Raw genomic sequence first — 13166 nt, 5'->3', positions numbered from 1 at the left:
GTAATAAACAACAGCTGGACGATCGTAACGATAAATAAAATTGTGTTCTTTTATTTCACGCGCGCAAGTGCTTTTCATTTTTACGCCCCACCCCTCTCCCACGATATTTCAACGATACAACGCTGGTCTAGTTCGACGAAGATCGAATCGTTCAGGAACGCGACGATACGCGCGACAGTACGCGCAGCGTGCCTGCCGAGCCAGACCGGGGCGCTGATGCGCGATGAGCGACGAGCGATGCGCCAATCTGGTTGACCGTTGACGATCGTGTGAGCCGGTATTTTCACGGATCGGCACATGATTCGTAGCGCCAGACTCGTGTAACTGTACATCACCGTCAGAAGGAACGATCGGATCTTGGCGTACGTGTGGTTCGGCATGTTAACGGAGGATGCGAGAAATCTCGGTCCGTGCAACATGACGCATCGGTACAAAGCCTCGTCGTGTAACGACATGACGTTGCGACGCGCGGTCTCGTCGGTGCTTAGTTACTCGTAAAAACGCAGCGACGCTCTGTTCAGCACGGCTATCAGCACGCACGCTTCGCTGTCTTCGGACGGCGGTATGTCGACGAGGACGATCTCGCGGTCGTTCGGACGCGACGTCGTTTCGGACGACGGCGTGTCGACGTCTTCTGACGACGGCGTGTCGACGGCTTCGAACGACGGTGTGTCGACTAGGATAATCCTGTGGTCGTTCGAACGCGACGTCGTTTCGAACGACGGCGTGTCGACGGTTTCGGACGACGGCGTGTCAACGAGGATGATCCTGTGGTCGTTCGGACGCGACGTCGTTTCGAACAATGGCGCGTTGACGAAGACCTTTTCGTACTCGTTCGGATACGATGTCGCCGCGATCGCGAGTTTCGAGCTCGTCGAATCGATGACGCTGTTTGTTCGAACCGTGAACGATCTCATTGAATTCATAGTTTCACTGGACTCGGATTCGCTTCTTACGGATGACAAGACGGACAGTGATTTCGATACGATCAGCAATGGTCGATTATTCGTTTGATCTTCGTCCTCGGCGTCGATCGAGTATGTCGTCCCATCGACGATCACGAGCGATGAATCGTGAGCTGGTTCCTCGTCATCGGTCGAATCGTCGTTATCGCTCGCGTTCGATTCGTAGTTTATTGCGTTGTTGCATTCAGATTTCTCGTTCGACGGTGATATTCGTCGCAGCGATCGGATCGCGTGACAAGCGTCGTGATGTATCGTGCCACGTACGCAGCCGAGCGATCACCGAGCTCGGATCGCCAAAGATAGATCAACAGAGCGGTTAGTCCGCCCAGCATAACGAAGAAGCAAACGATGCCCGTTTGATACCACACGTTCCAATCAACGACCATGGCGTTATCGTCGATGCTATGTGATATCGGTTAACGGATTTGCGCGGTGCTTATTCTTCAGAGCGCGAATTATAGAAAACAGTCAGCCAGATCGACGGTGCGCGCTCTAAACGTGAGGAAACTCGCGCGAGAATTCGCATTGGTATCGGACTTTGAGAATACGAACGACGTCGCGGTGTTGACTTCGCGATCGATCTTAGCACCTAGAGTGTAGTGAGCGAACATTAATTCAGCCAAGGTTCGTTCGGTGGTCACCGTGCTCAACGAATCATAGACCAGACGCTCGATATTCAGAATGACCGCCAATATCGAAAACACTCGCCGATCCACGTTCGAGCAGTAACCCGCGTACAAAGAATCGACCGTGTCCGTCGCGAACGGCACGACGGTATCGTTGACCGTTATTCGATGATCCGGTATTCCTTCGGCGGCGATCAGACATTTCTCGAGAATACGCTCGTCACAGCAGATGTACAATTCTCCCGATTGAGGGTCGAACAGGGCACCGAACGAAACGATTCCGTAGCCACCGCTGTCGATTTCCGTGGGTACGATGTGCGACACGCTATTGACTATGTCGTAAAAATACGAAAAATACAGAGAGACGCACGACAAGATATGACCGATGAGGGGGGCGCGAGCAGCGATGTTACAAGTGCGAGTGCTTTCGCACGTGTCGCGAGGATCCGTGCATCTGTACGATGGTGTCGTTACGTCGTCGCACTCGAACCGCGTCGATTCGTCGCGATCTGGTGCGAATGTAAATCGGAGCACCTCCTCCACAAAGATCACTCGTGACAACAATTGCCGGTCGTAATCGTCAAGCGCGCTGTACACCACGCGCGTTTGACACAATATTCGATCGATCGGTGGTCACCGATACGCGATCGATCGGCACTTGCCCGGAACGAAACGGTGGCGCATTCTTCGTCTCCATTGCTCATCTCTTGTCGCAGTCGTCATCACATCGGTCTTATCGTCCTACGATCGTTGTCTTATCTTGGTGCAGCGAGAAAATGCGTTCGCGTATTGTGCGATGAATGAGGCGAAGTGAACGATGAACAATTAATATTAAAAAATTGTCTATTTTTATCTCACCTCCTAGTTCACAAGGATCGACGAATTGTTTCGGCGGTGCGCGTTGACGCGCGTGATCGAAGTGCCCATTTTGAGAAACCGAATCGCAATTGCGATGGCGAGTCGATCGACCGAACTACACATCGATCGATCCGTACGCCGCATCAAGATAGCAATAACCGTCAATGCCGTATTCGTTGCGGCACCGTTGTTCCTCGCGACTGCTTTTCTCCAATCGACCGCCGATTTATCGATCGATCGAGCGAACGTCGCAACGTTCTCTGGGATGTGTTGGAAATCGCGAAGAACGATGAATCGATTCTGGACGAAATCGCGACGATACAAATTGTACGATAGCGGGGAGATTTCGCGATTGTTGAACGATATCGATTGCGAGAAGCGCGACGATGCGAGTGTTCTCGAAGGAGGCGGATTCGACGTTGCACCGGTGCGAATGGCAACGAAACAGTGAGGCCGTCGTCGCTGTCGCGCCTCCCGTCGTTCGTGCTCACATCGCGAAAATAGTCGATCCAGCGACCACTGGATGGCCATGGAGTTTCGTATTGTTCGTTTTTTTTTGTTACGACAACATACGCATCTGGGCTGTATCGTCGCACTCATCCGAAGAATACGCACTCGTCGTCCGACGTGGAAAACGACGCTTTATCGTACGAATAAGATCGCGAATGATTCGAGCGACAAAGGTGCAGTGAAAGTTCGTACTTGCTTCTCCGTTGTCGCGACGAGAAAGAAACGGTACACTCGCGCCTGTTATTATTATCTTTGTGTATCTTTATTATGGAATATTTTCGCATCGCGGGGACGAAAACCGATCGCATAGCGTCGCGTATTCCGCGAATCGTTACGGGACCACGGTCAGTCGCACGGAAGCAGCGTTTCGTTTGAGCCATCGAGTCCAGGTGGCTGCGATCGAGCGAGTCGATGACGAGTCGTCGAACAGCGAGTCCATGGCGCCACGATCGTTGTTCGCTGCTCGTTTCAACCAGGTCACGTATGCTCGTTGCAGCGTACGATCGAGTTCGGCGGCGGTCGTGTACGTGCGTTTGTGTTCAACGTTTTGTTCAACGGATCGTCGATACTGCCACGTTTGAATCCCTCCACCGATTGTACGAAATAAACAGCGAGTCGTCTAACGATCTTGTAGTAATTCAATCGATCGCGATCCGAGCGAAAATCCCGCAATAGACAAAATTTGGTCACGTTCGGATCCTCAACGTCCAACGCGAACACGTAGTGCACGCGATCACCCGAACTGTACCGTTCGAACCGTACCGTTCGATCGTGGCTTGAATGAAACTGTCCGTAGTACAGCGCACGGTTCACCAAGAACGTGTAATCGTACTGCCAACTGTTGTAGCCCACGAGAATGCACGCCACGCGAGCGGCGTCCGGCGGATCGTCCAATCTGTACAGATCGACGAAGAACTCGTTGTTCAACAGCATCTCCAGCGCGTTGAGCAGAAGCACTCGTTCGTCCCGATAAAACAGCACCGTCGCGCGCGACATGCCACATTGAGCGCGCAACGCGCGCTGCACTTGTTGTTCTCGATCGTTCGTTTCTTCCTGCGTGGTCAACGGAACGTACGCCAGTAGTATCAGTGTCACGGTGGTCTCGTCCATGCCACCACCGACTATGACGCCGATATCGTTGAGCAAACGATTCGCATCGTCGCCGAACCGTCTCTGATGAACGGTCACGGCTATGGACGCTAGATGCTGATCCTCCTCCACACCGCGAGCAAGGTGCTATCCATGCACGCGATCGTCTTGATGTCGTAACTCACCACCGGCAGCGTGCTCAGTGGATCGTGCGGCAATTGATTTTGGCGCACCTCGAGAGCGTTCAGTTTCGCTATGTATTGCAGAGACTCGGCGGTCGCTCCGTCGTTCACTCGGCACCACACACCCATTTCGAACACGCGGTGCAGATCGATAGTTTCGGTTTCCGCGCACTCCTCATCCTCCGTCTCGTCGTTGGTTCGTTTAGCATCGTCTTCCGTTTCGCAGTCGTATTCTCGAAAGCGTTCTTCGTCGCGATCGTCGCTCGCGCCGCGCGCTCGTCGTTTACGAAAGTACGACGCTAGAGCCACTTCAAAACACGTGGACTCGGTCGCGAACAACGAGTATTTACAAGTTTACGCGTGCGCGTTGTCTCGCAGGTAACGAAGAGCTACGTCTCGCGACCTGTACGAATCGAAACGAAATTCGCACAGATCAGCATCCTTCACCGTCCATAGCACACGGTCACTGTTTCTCACGAGAGTGCACACATTGGAGCATATCGTCGTTGTCACCGTTCCGCAACGAGACATCATCAATCGACATTTTAGCTGTCTGCGCAAATTGGACAGGTGCGTTACGGGACCACGGTCAGTCGCACGGAAGCAGCGTTTCGTTTGAGCCATCGAGTCCAGGTGGCTGCGATCGAGCGAGTCGATGACGAGTCGTCGAACAGCGAGTCCATGGCGCCACGATCGTTGTTCGCTGCTCGTTTCAACCAGGTCACGTATGCTCGTTGCAGCGTACGATCGAGTTCGGCGGCGGTCGTGTACGTGCGTTTGTGTTCAACGTTTTGTTCAACGGATCGTCGATACTGCCGCGTTTGAATCCCTCCACCGATTGTACGAAATAAACAGCGAGTCGTCTAACGATCTTGTTGTAATTCAATCGATCGCAATCCGAGCGAAAATCCCGCAATAGACAAAATTTGGTCACGTTCGGATCCTCAACGTCCAACGCGAACACGTAGTGCACGCGATCACCCGAACTGTACCGTTCGAACCGTACCGTTCGATCGTGGCTTGAATGAAACTGGCTTCCGATCCGACCACACTGCGCGGATTGAGCGCCAGATTGAAAGCGAACGCTTTGACGCCGTGCGACGCGTAGTAACGATTCAGCGACGCGAACATCGCTACGAAAAACGCCACTTGATCCTCGATCACTAGTCGGCAACGAGCCACCTCGGGACGCGTCGCGAGAATACCCGCGACATTGCGCTGCAACATGTTCACCGTACGTTTGACGAATTCCTGGGCGTTTTTCTCGAATCCTTTGGTGACAAAACGGCCTCGCGCGAGCTTCAGCGTTTTCCAGTATTTCTTCTTGCCCATTATGCTGCACATTTCCACGCCCGAATCCTCCAAATCGATAGCGATCAGTGGGCAATTGTAGCGTCGAAACGTTCGATTGATCAGACGCACTATCAGCGTCTCGTACTTTCGTTGCTGATCAGCGTCTATGGCGTTGAATTTTGGTCCTTTGTTGAGATCCGAGACATCGTCCGCTCCTTCGAGCGACGATTCGCACAGCGTCGACACGCACAGGATGAGCCCGTCCGTACCGCGGCATATCACGTCGCATCGAATCTCGCGACGCGACAACGCGACACCGTCATCATCACCGTTGTCGCCATTAACCATGCGAATAACCGATACCGGGGAACACGCAACAACCGCGGGTAACGCCACTTCGCATATCCAGGCGGTTTCGTGAAAGGTCTTTCGCGACAACAGGGTCACGGCGGCGGCCACTTGCGGCGAATATACCACGCTGCGTCTGTAATTCAGGTATCCGTACATAGAATTGGCGACCACTTTGAATATTTTCTCCTTGCAGCCGAACACACGTCGCTGAAACACGTCGTCTGTAGCGCGCATCTTGACTTTGTAGCGCTTTCGCATACGCAGATAGTGACTCCACAGGGAACATATTATAGGCCGGTCGTCGTTCACCGTGGCGCTTCGACGCACCACGAAAATCCGTCGTCGCGTCGGATCGACGCTGGACTCGATCATTTCGCGCGCGTTCGAGAACTCGATGCCTTCGTACCATCCGCCATGACGTCGAACGACCACCGCTGCGAGCGAGTTTCGACCGCGAATCGTGTAACGCGACATATCATCCTCGGCCATCACGTCGTTGTCCGTGGACTCGATCAGCAGTTGACCGGTGCTTTTACGCGATGAAGAGTTCGCTGGTTCGTAGTCGAAGCATCTCACCAATCCGTCACGTATGGTTCGATCCAACAGAGTCTCGTCGTCGCCGTGAATCTCCAATAGATGATCGCAGGTCAACACGTAAACCGTCTTCGTTGACAGTTCGTATTGGCATCCGATCGACAGGTAGAACGATGCGAAGTCGATACAAATCGGTCTCCTGCAACAGGACAAGATCGAACGTTCAAACGACGATCGTCGCGCGTTCGTCGTCCTTCTCGATCGGACACTCACGAGTAATGATTGGGCGCTGCCGAATTGATGCCTCCGATGTACACCTTGTCGTCGTCGATGCGCATCAGTCGCAATTGATCGTACACCGGTGGCAACGCTGTACGACCGGTCCTTGTTGACAGCGTTGCATCGTTGGTCACTCCTTTCTCATCGTCGCTATCGCGCGAACGTTTACCGCGAAACCATCGACTGACCTCCCGCGGTGAGCAAGGCGCGACCAGTGACCTTTCGTCGCCGTTGCATCCGCAGTTCGCCGACGGCATCGCGAACAACGAGTGATCGTTGCACCGAAATGGCAGTACAACAATGGTGCGTTGCAGAGCACGCACCGCGAAGGCGTTCGGCAAAAGTCAGCTGTTGCCCGAGTGCGACGAATCGAGTAGCGTGGCGTAAAAATGTCGCGAGTTCAGAGCTATCGTCGGTAAAAACGATAGATTTTGCATCAGATGGTACACCGCGGTGCAATCTTGCAGATTGTACAGTGCCACGCGCAACATGTTAACGCCGCGATCGATATCGAGCGTGTCGAAAATCGAGCCGGAATCGAACATTTCGCTGCCACCGTCGCGATCAAAGTACAATTGACGAATCATCACCGCGTCAAAGTTCATCTTTTCGCGCCGAGAATGTTCCGTCAAAGAACGTTCAGCCGCCTCGTTGGCGCCGAAGTACCTTGAAACGTTCTTCAGCGCGATCGAGCCCACTTGTGCGAGATATCGCGCCTTCACGTGCAGCATCAGATCGAAACTCACTTGGGTCGCGGCGATTCTCGGCTCGCGATGCATCGTAAGTGCTCGAAACGCGTGATCGTAGAGTCCGTAGTACAGCGCACGGTTCACCAAGAACGTGTAATCGTACTGCCAACTGTTGTAGCCCACGAGAATGCACGCCACGCGAGCGGCGTCCGTCGGATCGTCCAATCTGTACAGATCGACGAAGAACTCGTTGTTCAACAGCATCTCCAGCGCGTTGAGCAGAAGCGCTCGTTCGTCCCGATAAAACAGCACCGTCGCGCGCGACATGCCACATTGAGCGCGCAACGCGCGCTGCACTTGTTGTTCTCGATCGTTCGTTTCTTCCTGCGTGGTCAACGGAACGTACGCCAGTAGTATCAGTGTCACGGTGGTCTCGTCCATGCCACCACCGACTATGACGCCGATATCGTTGAGCAAACGATTCGCATCGTCGCCGAACCGTCTCTGATGAACGGTCACAGCTATGGACGCTAGATGCTGATCCTCCTCCACACCGCGAGGCAAGGTGCTATCCATGCACGCGATCGTCTTGATGTCGTAACTCACCACCGGCAGCGTGCTCAGTGGATCGTGCGGCAATTGATTTTGGCGCACCTCGAGAGCGTTCAGTTTTGCTATGTATTGCAGAGACTCGGCTGTCGCTCCGTCGTTCACTCGGCACCACACACCCATTTCGAACACGCGGTGCAGATCGATAGTTTCGGTTTCCGCGCACTCCTCATCCTCCGTCTCGTCGTCGGTTCGTTTAGCGTCGTCTTCCGTTTCGCAGTCGTATTCTCGAAAGCGTTCTTCGTCGCGATCGTCGCTCGCGCCGCGCGCTCGTCGTTTACGAAAGTACGACGCTAGAACCACTTCAAAACACGTGGACTCGGTCGCGAACAACGAGTATTTACAAGTTTACGCGTGCGCGTTGTCTCGCAGGTAACGAAGAGCTACGTCTCGCGACCTGTACGAATCGAAACGAAATTCGCACAGATCAGCATCCTTCACCGTCCACAGCACACGGTCACTGTTTCTCACGAGAGTGCACACATTGGAGCATATCGTCGTTGTCACCGTTCCGCAACGAGACATCATCAATCGACATTTTAGCCGTCTGCGCAAATTGGACAGGCGCTCGCGTTGCACCGCCGCGTACAGAATCGGTGTCCACGGTAGGAAAATAGTCGAACGTGTGCACAAAAGTCGCGTCAGACCACCGGAGCACGATACTTCCGTATATTCCAGTGCGTCGACAGCGAGCACGTTTCGGTAACGTCCTTCCTCCGCGACGAACGATCGGTCGCTTTCCTCCCGCGGATCATCGGCTTGGTTGTGCTCTTCAGTGTCGCGACAGCCGCTCTGGTGAATAGTGGTCGACGCGGCATTGCGAACCAAATCGAAGAAGCCGGTTGTGCCGGGGGGGGGGGGGGTTAGTGCATCGCCAACGGACATATCACTCGCGACAGTAACAACGTCAACAACGCTCATGATCGCGTTGTTGACGTTGTTACTGTCGAGCGTTGTTTGCACCATGACTCGTCACCCATCGCGCGTTATATACCAATCGCTCGCTGACGTCGGGGCGAACGGAAGAATGCCGCTCGCGACCGATTCGCCGGATGAATGTCCGCACCGACACTGCGTGATAGAATACGTGCGAGCGCAGGGACTGCCCGATCTATTCTGGCAACGTCTCGAGACGTTCTCACCGATCGCGAAACTATAAAGAGATTGTTACTCGGTTGCAAACATCGTTTTGCCGTTCTCACACCGAGCGATCCCGGACTGCGCGATTTGGAGCGAATCAATGTGAACGCGCGTTCGAATTTAGGATATCCTGGTTTCAATGACGCGTACCTTGCACGGAACTTAGCGAACGACTGGAATCTGTATCTGTTGGATGACAAGGGAGACAAACCGTACCGAACGGTGTATCGCGTGCTCGACGAGACTGTACGAGTTCGATTGTTGGCCGACGCCTTTCACTTGTCGTTCGACACTTAGTTGGCGTTGTATCGCGCGCCCGCGAAGACGATCGAAAATCGAGGGGTATCGACTTGCGACGACGAAGTTGCTGATGTGATTCAGCAGTGGACGTCCGCATCGTCGATGCACGGTAACAAATCGATCAACGAGGAGTACTATGCGACGTAGTGCCACAGTCGCGAAGGTGCGATGGCTAACGGTGCGGATACGAAGCGAGAATTCGTTCTGGATCTGGACGTCGAGGTTTCGAGAGAAGTGGCCCTGGGACTGTACGCGTTGACGTCTCCAACTGGACGATCTATCCGGTTGAACGCTTTGGCCGAGTGGTAAGTGCGAGTCGACGAAGTGTCCGATCGGTCGCTGCGCGCACTGGTCGTCGACGAGATCGACGGCCGTCGTCGCGACCGTCGATCCTTTCTCGGGTCACCGGTTCGATCCGGTCAATGGCGCATCGAAACTCTGCAATCGAAATTGTAACGAGGAGTTTTTACCCCCGTTACTATCGTGTGACGGCGACCACCGATCGTCACACGATCGCGAGAAATCATCGCTAAGCGCCCGGCAACACCTATGCCGCGGCAACCCGCCAGACCGCCGGAAAAAGCCGAATTCTGCAAAGCGGTCGGGGAAGATCGATCCTCCCCAGAAAGGGGTAATTCGCGAAAATCGCATGCGCGACTTTCCGGGAAATCGGGGGGAACTAATCCCCCGATTATCGGCCACTGATCGTCGAGAGGAATTTAGAGTATAAAACCCGCTCTCGACGACAGATCGAGGCAGACCGTAAGAGACAGTGAGTCCACTAGATCAGTTACCAAGGAGAGCTCCAGCGAGAATCGTGAAGAGAAGTCGACGAGAAGGCAAGGTATCCGCCGGTGAGTAAAGCTTCCACACCGTACCGAACCACCGGGAAATTTTACAAGACCCGGCAGCCGAGCCTCGTCGGCCGACCAGGCATCGCGACTTTACCGTACTTGTCCGTCTGTGTCGGCAGCAGTTAGCCACCGGCACAGAATATTTCTAAGTATCTGTTCGCGAATTTATCGTATTCGTCCGTCTGTATCGGCAGCAGTTAGCCACCGGCACAGAATATTTATAAGTATTTTTGCGCGGAACATAAGTGCTCGTCCGTCTATGTCGGCAGCAGTTAGCCACCGACACAGAATATTTCTAAGTATCTGTTTCCGACTAAACGGCAGTGCGTCGCCGTTCCGCGATTCATAAGTGCTCGTCCGTCTGCGTCGGTAGCAATTAGCCACCGACGTAGATTAATTTCTAAATTCCTGTGCGCGAGGATAAGTGTTCGTCCGTCTGCATCGGCAGCCGTTGGCCACCGACGTAGAATATTTCCGAAGCATCGGTTCGCGGAATTATCAGTGCTTGTCCGACTTTGTGACCGTGGTACGCTGCCCGGAATAAACCACCTCCGGCTTATCCAAAGAACAGCTGGCGTAAGTCGCCCTCAATAGGACTCGTTGCCGAGGACGTCGGACCGCCAAGAGGCCGCGGAACATCCCCTCTGATCCCGCGGATAGAGGACCACCCTTGCAGTTACGCAGGAATCACGGGCACCAAGGAACGGACATCGCCGACGCCACACCGGGACAGCGAGCCGCCCACATACACTTATATATATATATATATTATATAGCATCGAACGTCTTTTAAATAAACGGGGCGCCTTGCGGGACGCACCCAACTTGTTAATACAGAAACGCTGAACACACATTTCTTCCGAGAAGCTACCTTGGATTAGCCCTTCACCCGAGTAACGCACTGACGCGGCGGCGAGCGAGGCGTCGCGGAAGCGGTGAGCTGGACGCGACGGTGGGGCGACCGATCGCACTGAACCCCGCGGGCATTACCGTTACAAAATTCTTCAAGTTCTTCGATCAGCGACGACTGTCGAATCACGTGTACTCGCTGCGCAGGATTGCGCTCAACGAGTTGGCCGCGTATTTCGGATTCGGCAATCACACGCACGGCGAGGTGCTCGGTCGCGATCACACGTTCATTCGTTCGCTTCGGTCGAAGCAGTGGACGATGACGTAAATTTTCCGTCGTACGTAAGATTGAGCGCGAGTTTCCGTATTCTGTTGGATGCTACGTTCGCTCTAGTGAACATGTGGCGACTCGTGCCACATCTCGCGTCGCGAACGCTGGCTACGCTCGAGCGATCGCCCGATGTGCGATATCGCTCGATGGAACATTTGATGCGCGAATTGGCGCAATGGCGATCGTTGCTCGATACATTTCCTAGGAACGGTTCGGCGTAACGCCGACGCGGAATTCATTCGAGCGCGACGGTGGACACTCTAGACTAAAGCGACTGCTGCGGCGTTCGTGGCGACGCTACTCGCCTCGTCACTGCTAACCGAACCGACCGGACATTCGCGTAGCGCGCTCGATCGCTATTCGGTGTCGTCGATTACGCATAAACTACCGATCTGCGGCAAGACGCGTACCATCGTCTTCATCGCCGAACTCATTAGAATCTGCGACACAAAGAAGAGATGCAGCGCCAGAACGAACACCAGCGTCCGTCTCAGCCACGGATTATCCATCGCGATACTTATCGTCGCTCATATCTTACGATGCGTTTGAGCGCGACGAATGCGCGTACATTTAATCGCGCGAGCAAAATCGAACGGAGTTCTTGCCGATTCGAGCTTTGAATCGGCGTTTCTACGAACGGACGAAGACAACGCGACCGAAAAAAAACGCTAATCGTTAACGCAGTGACATTACGCACCGAGATAAAATCGTCGAGTCGAGTCGAGGCTTCATGACCGCGATTGCCGGTTTGACCACCTCAGTGTTCGTTGTCGTCACGTTGCTGTCGTCGACACTGGCGAACGATCTCGTTCGCGTGTTGCCGCAAAATCAGCGAGAGTCATCGGTCGAACGCCGAGACGTTTCGAACGTTGAGTCGCGATCGGCGATGGATCTCGACGATGCAAACTTCGTCGACTCGAAACGGTGTTCGGTGGATGCGAACGACTGTCGTCGCCATCTCAGACCGCACGGCATACCAGAGTCTCTCTGGCGGTACTTGCAACGTTACGGAATAACGAATCGACCGGCCGTCGAGAGACTGTTGCTCAATTGCGCGCATCGCTACATCGTTCTCACGCCGACCGATTCGCATGCGCGGCGCTTGTTGAATCGTACGGCGAATTCGCGTCGGACCATCGATGACAGCGGAAGCGTGTTCGGATGGAGGAATCTGGCCGAAAATTGGCGTTTGTATCTTGTGTACGATCGGACCGGGTTGGATTTCAACGATGTTGGTGCCAGAAAATACCCAGTGTATCCGGTGACGGACGAGACGAAGCGCGTGCAATTGTTGAGCGATGCTTTTCACTTGGCTTTCGATCGGTGGTTAGCACGAGGTCCCGGATCGGACGAACGAACGTCCGATCCGGGACCCGGATGCATAAGTTTTTTCCGGTTTTTTTGTACCAAAAAAACCGGAAAAAACTTATGCATACACCTGGTAAGTACGAGTGATTCACTTTACGCAAGACCTCGGTCACTTCGATCATATTCTGTCGCAGAGTATGTCGAGCGTGTACAAGAATCGCACCGTCGCACGACAGACAGATCTCCATTCGACTGTGCGGCAATCGATCAGTAGTAGATCGTGATTGTCCGGATCCAAACGTACGTACGGAACCGGAAATCTCGCCACTTAGATCCACGCATCTCGTTACGTTGCGACATTGTTCGCGATCCAGCGCGAACGACCACGAGGATTGGAAA

Source organism: Harpegnathos saltator, unplaced genomic scaffold (genome assembly GCF_003227715.2).
Source record: "Harpegnathos saltator strain DR-91 unplaced genomic scaffold, Hsal_v8.6 scaffold35, whole genome shotgun sequence".
Classification (NCBI taxonomy): Eukaryota; Metazoa; Arthropoda; class Insecta; order Hymenoptera; family Formicidae; genus Harpegnathos; species Harpegnathos saltator.
Note: the sequence above shows the minus strand (reverse complement) of the source record.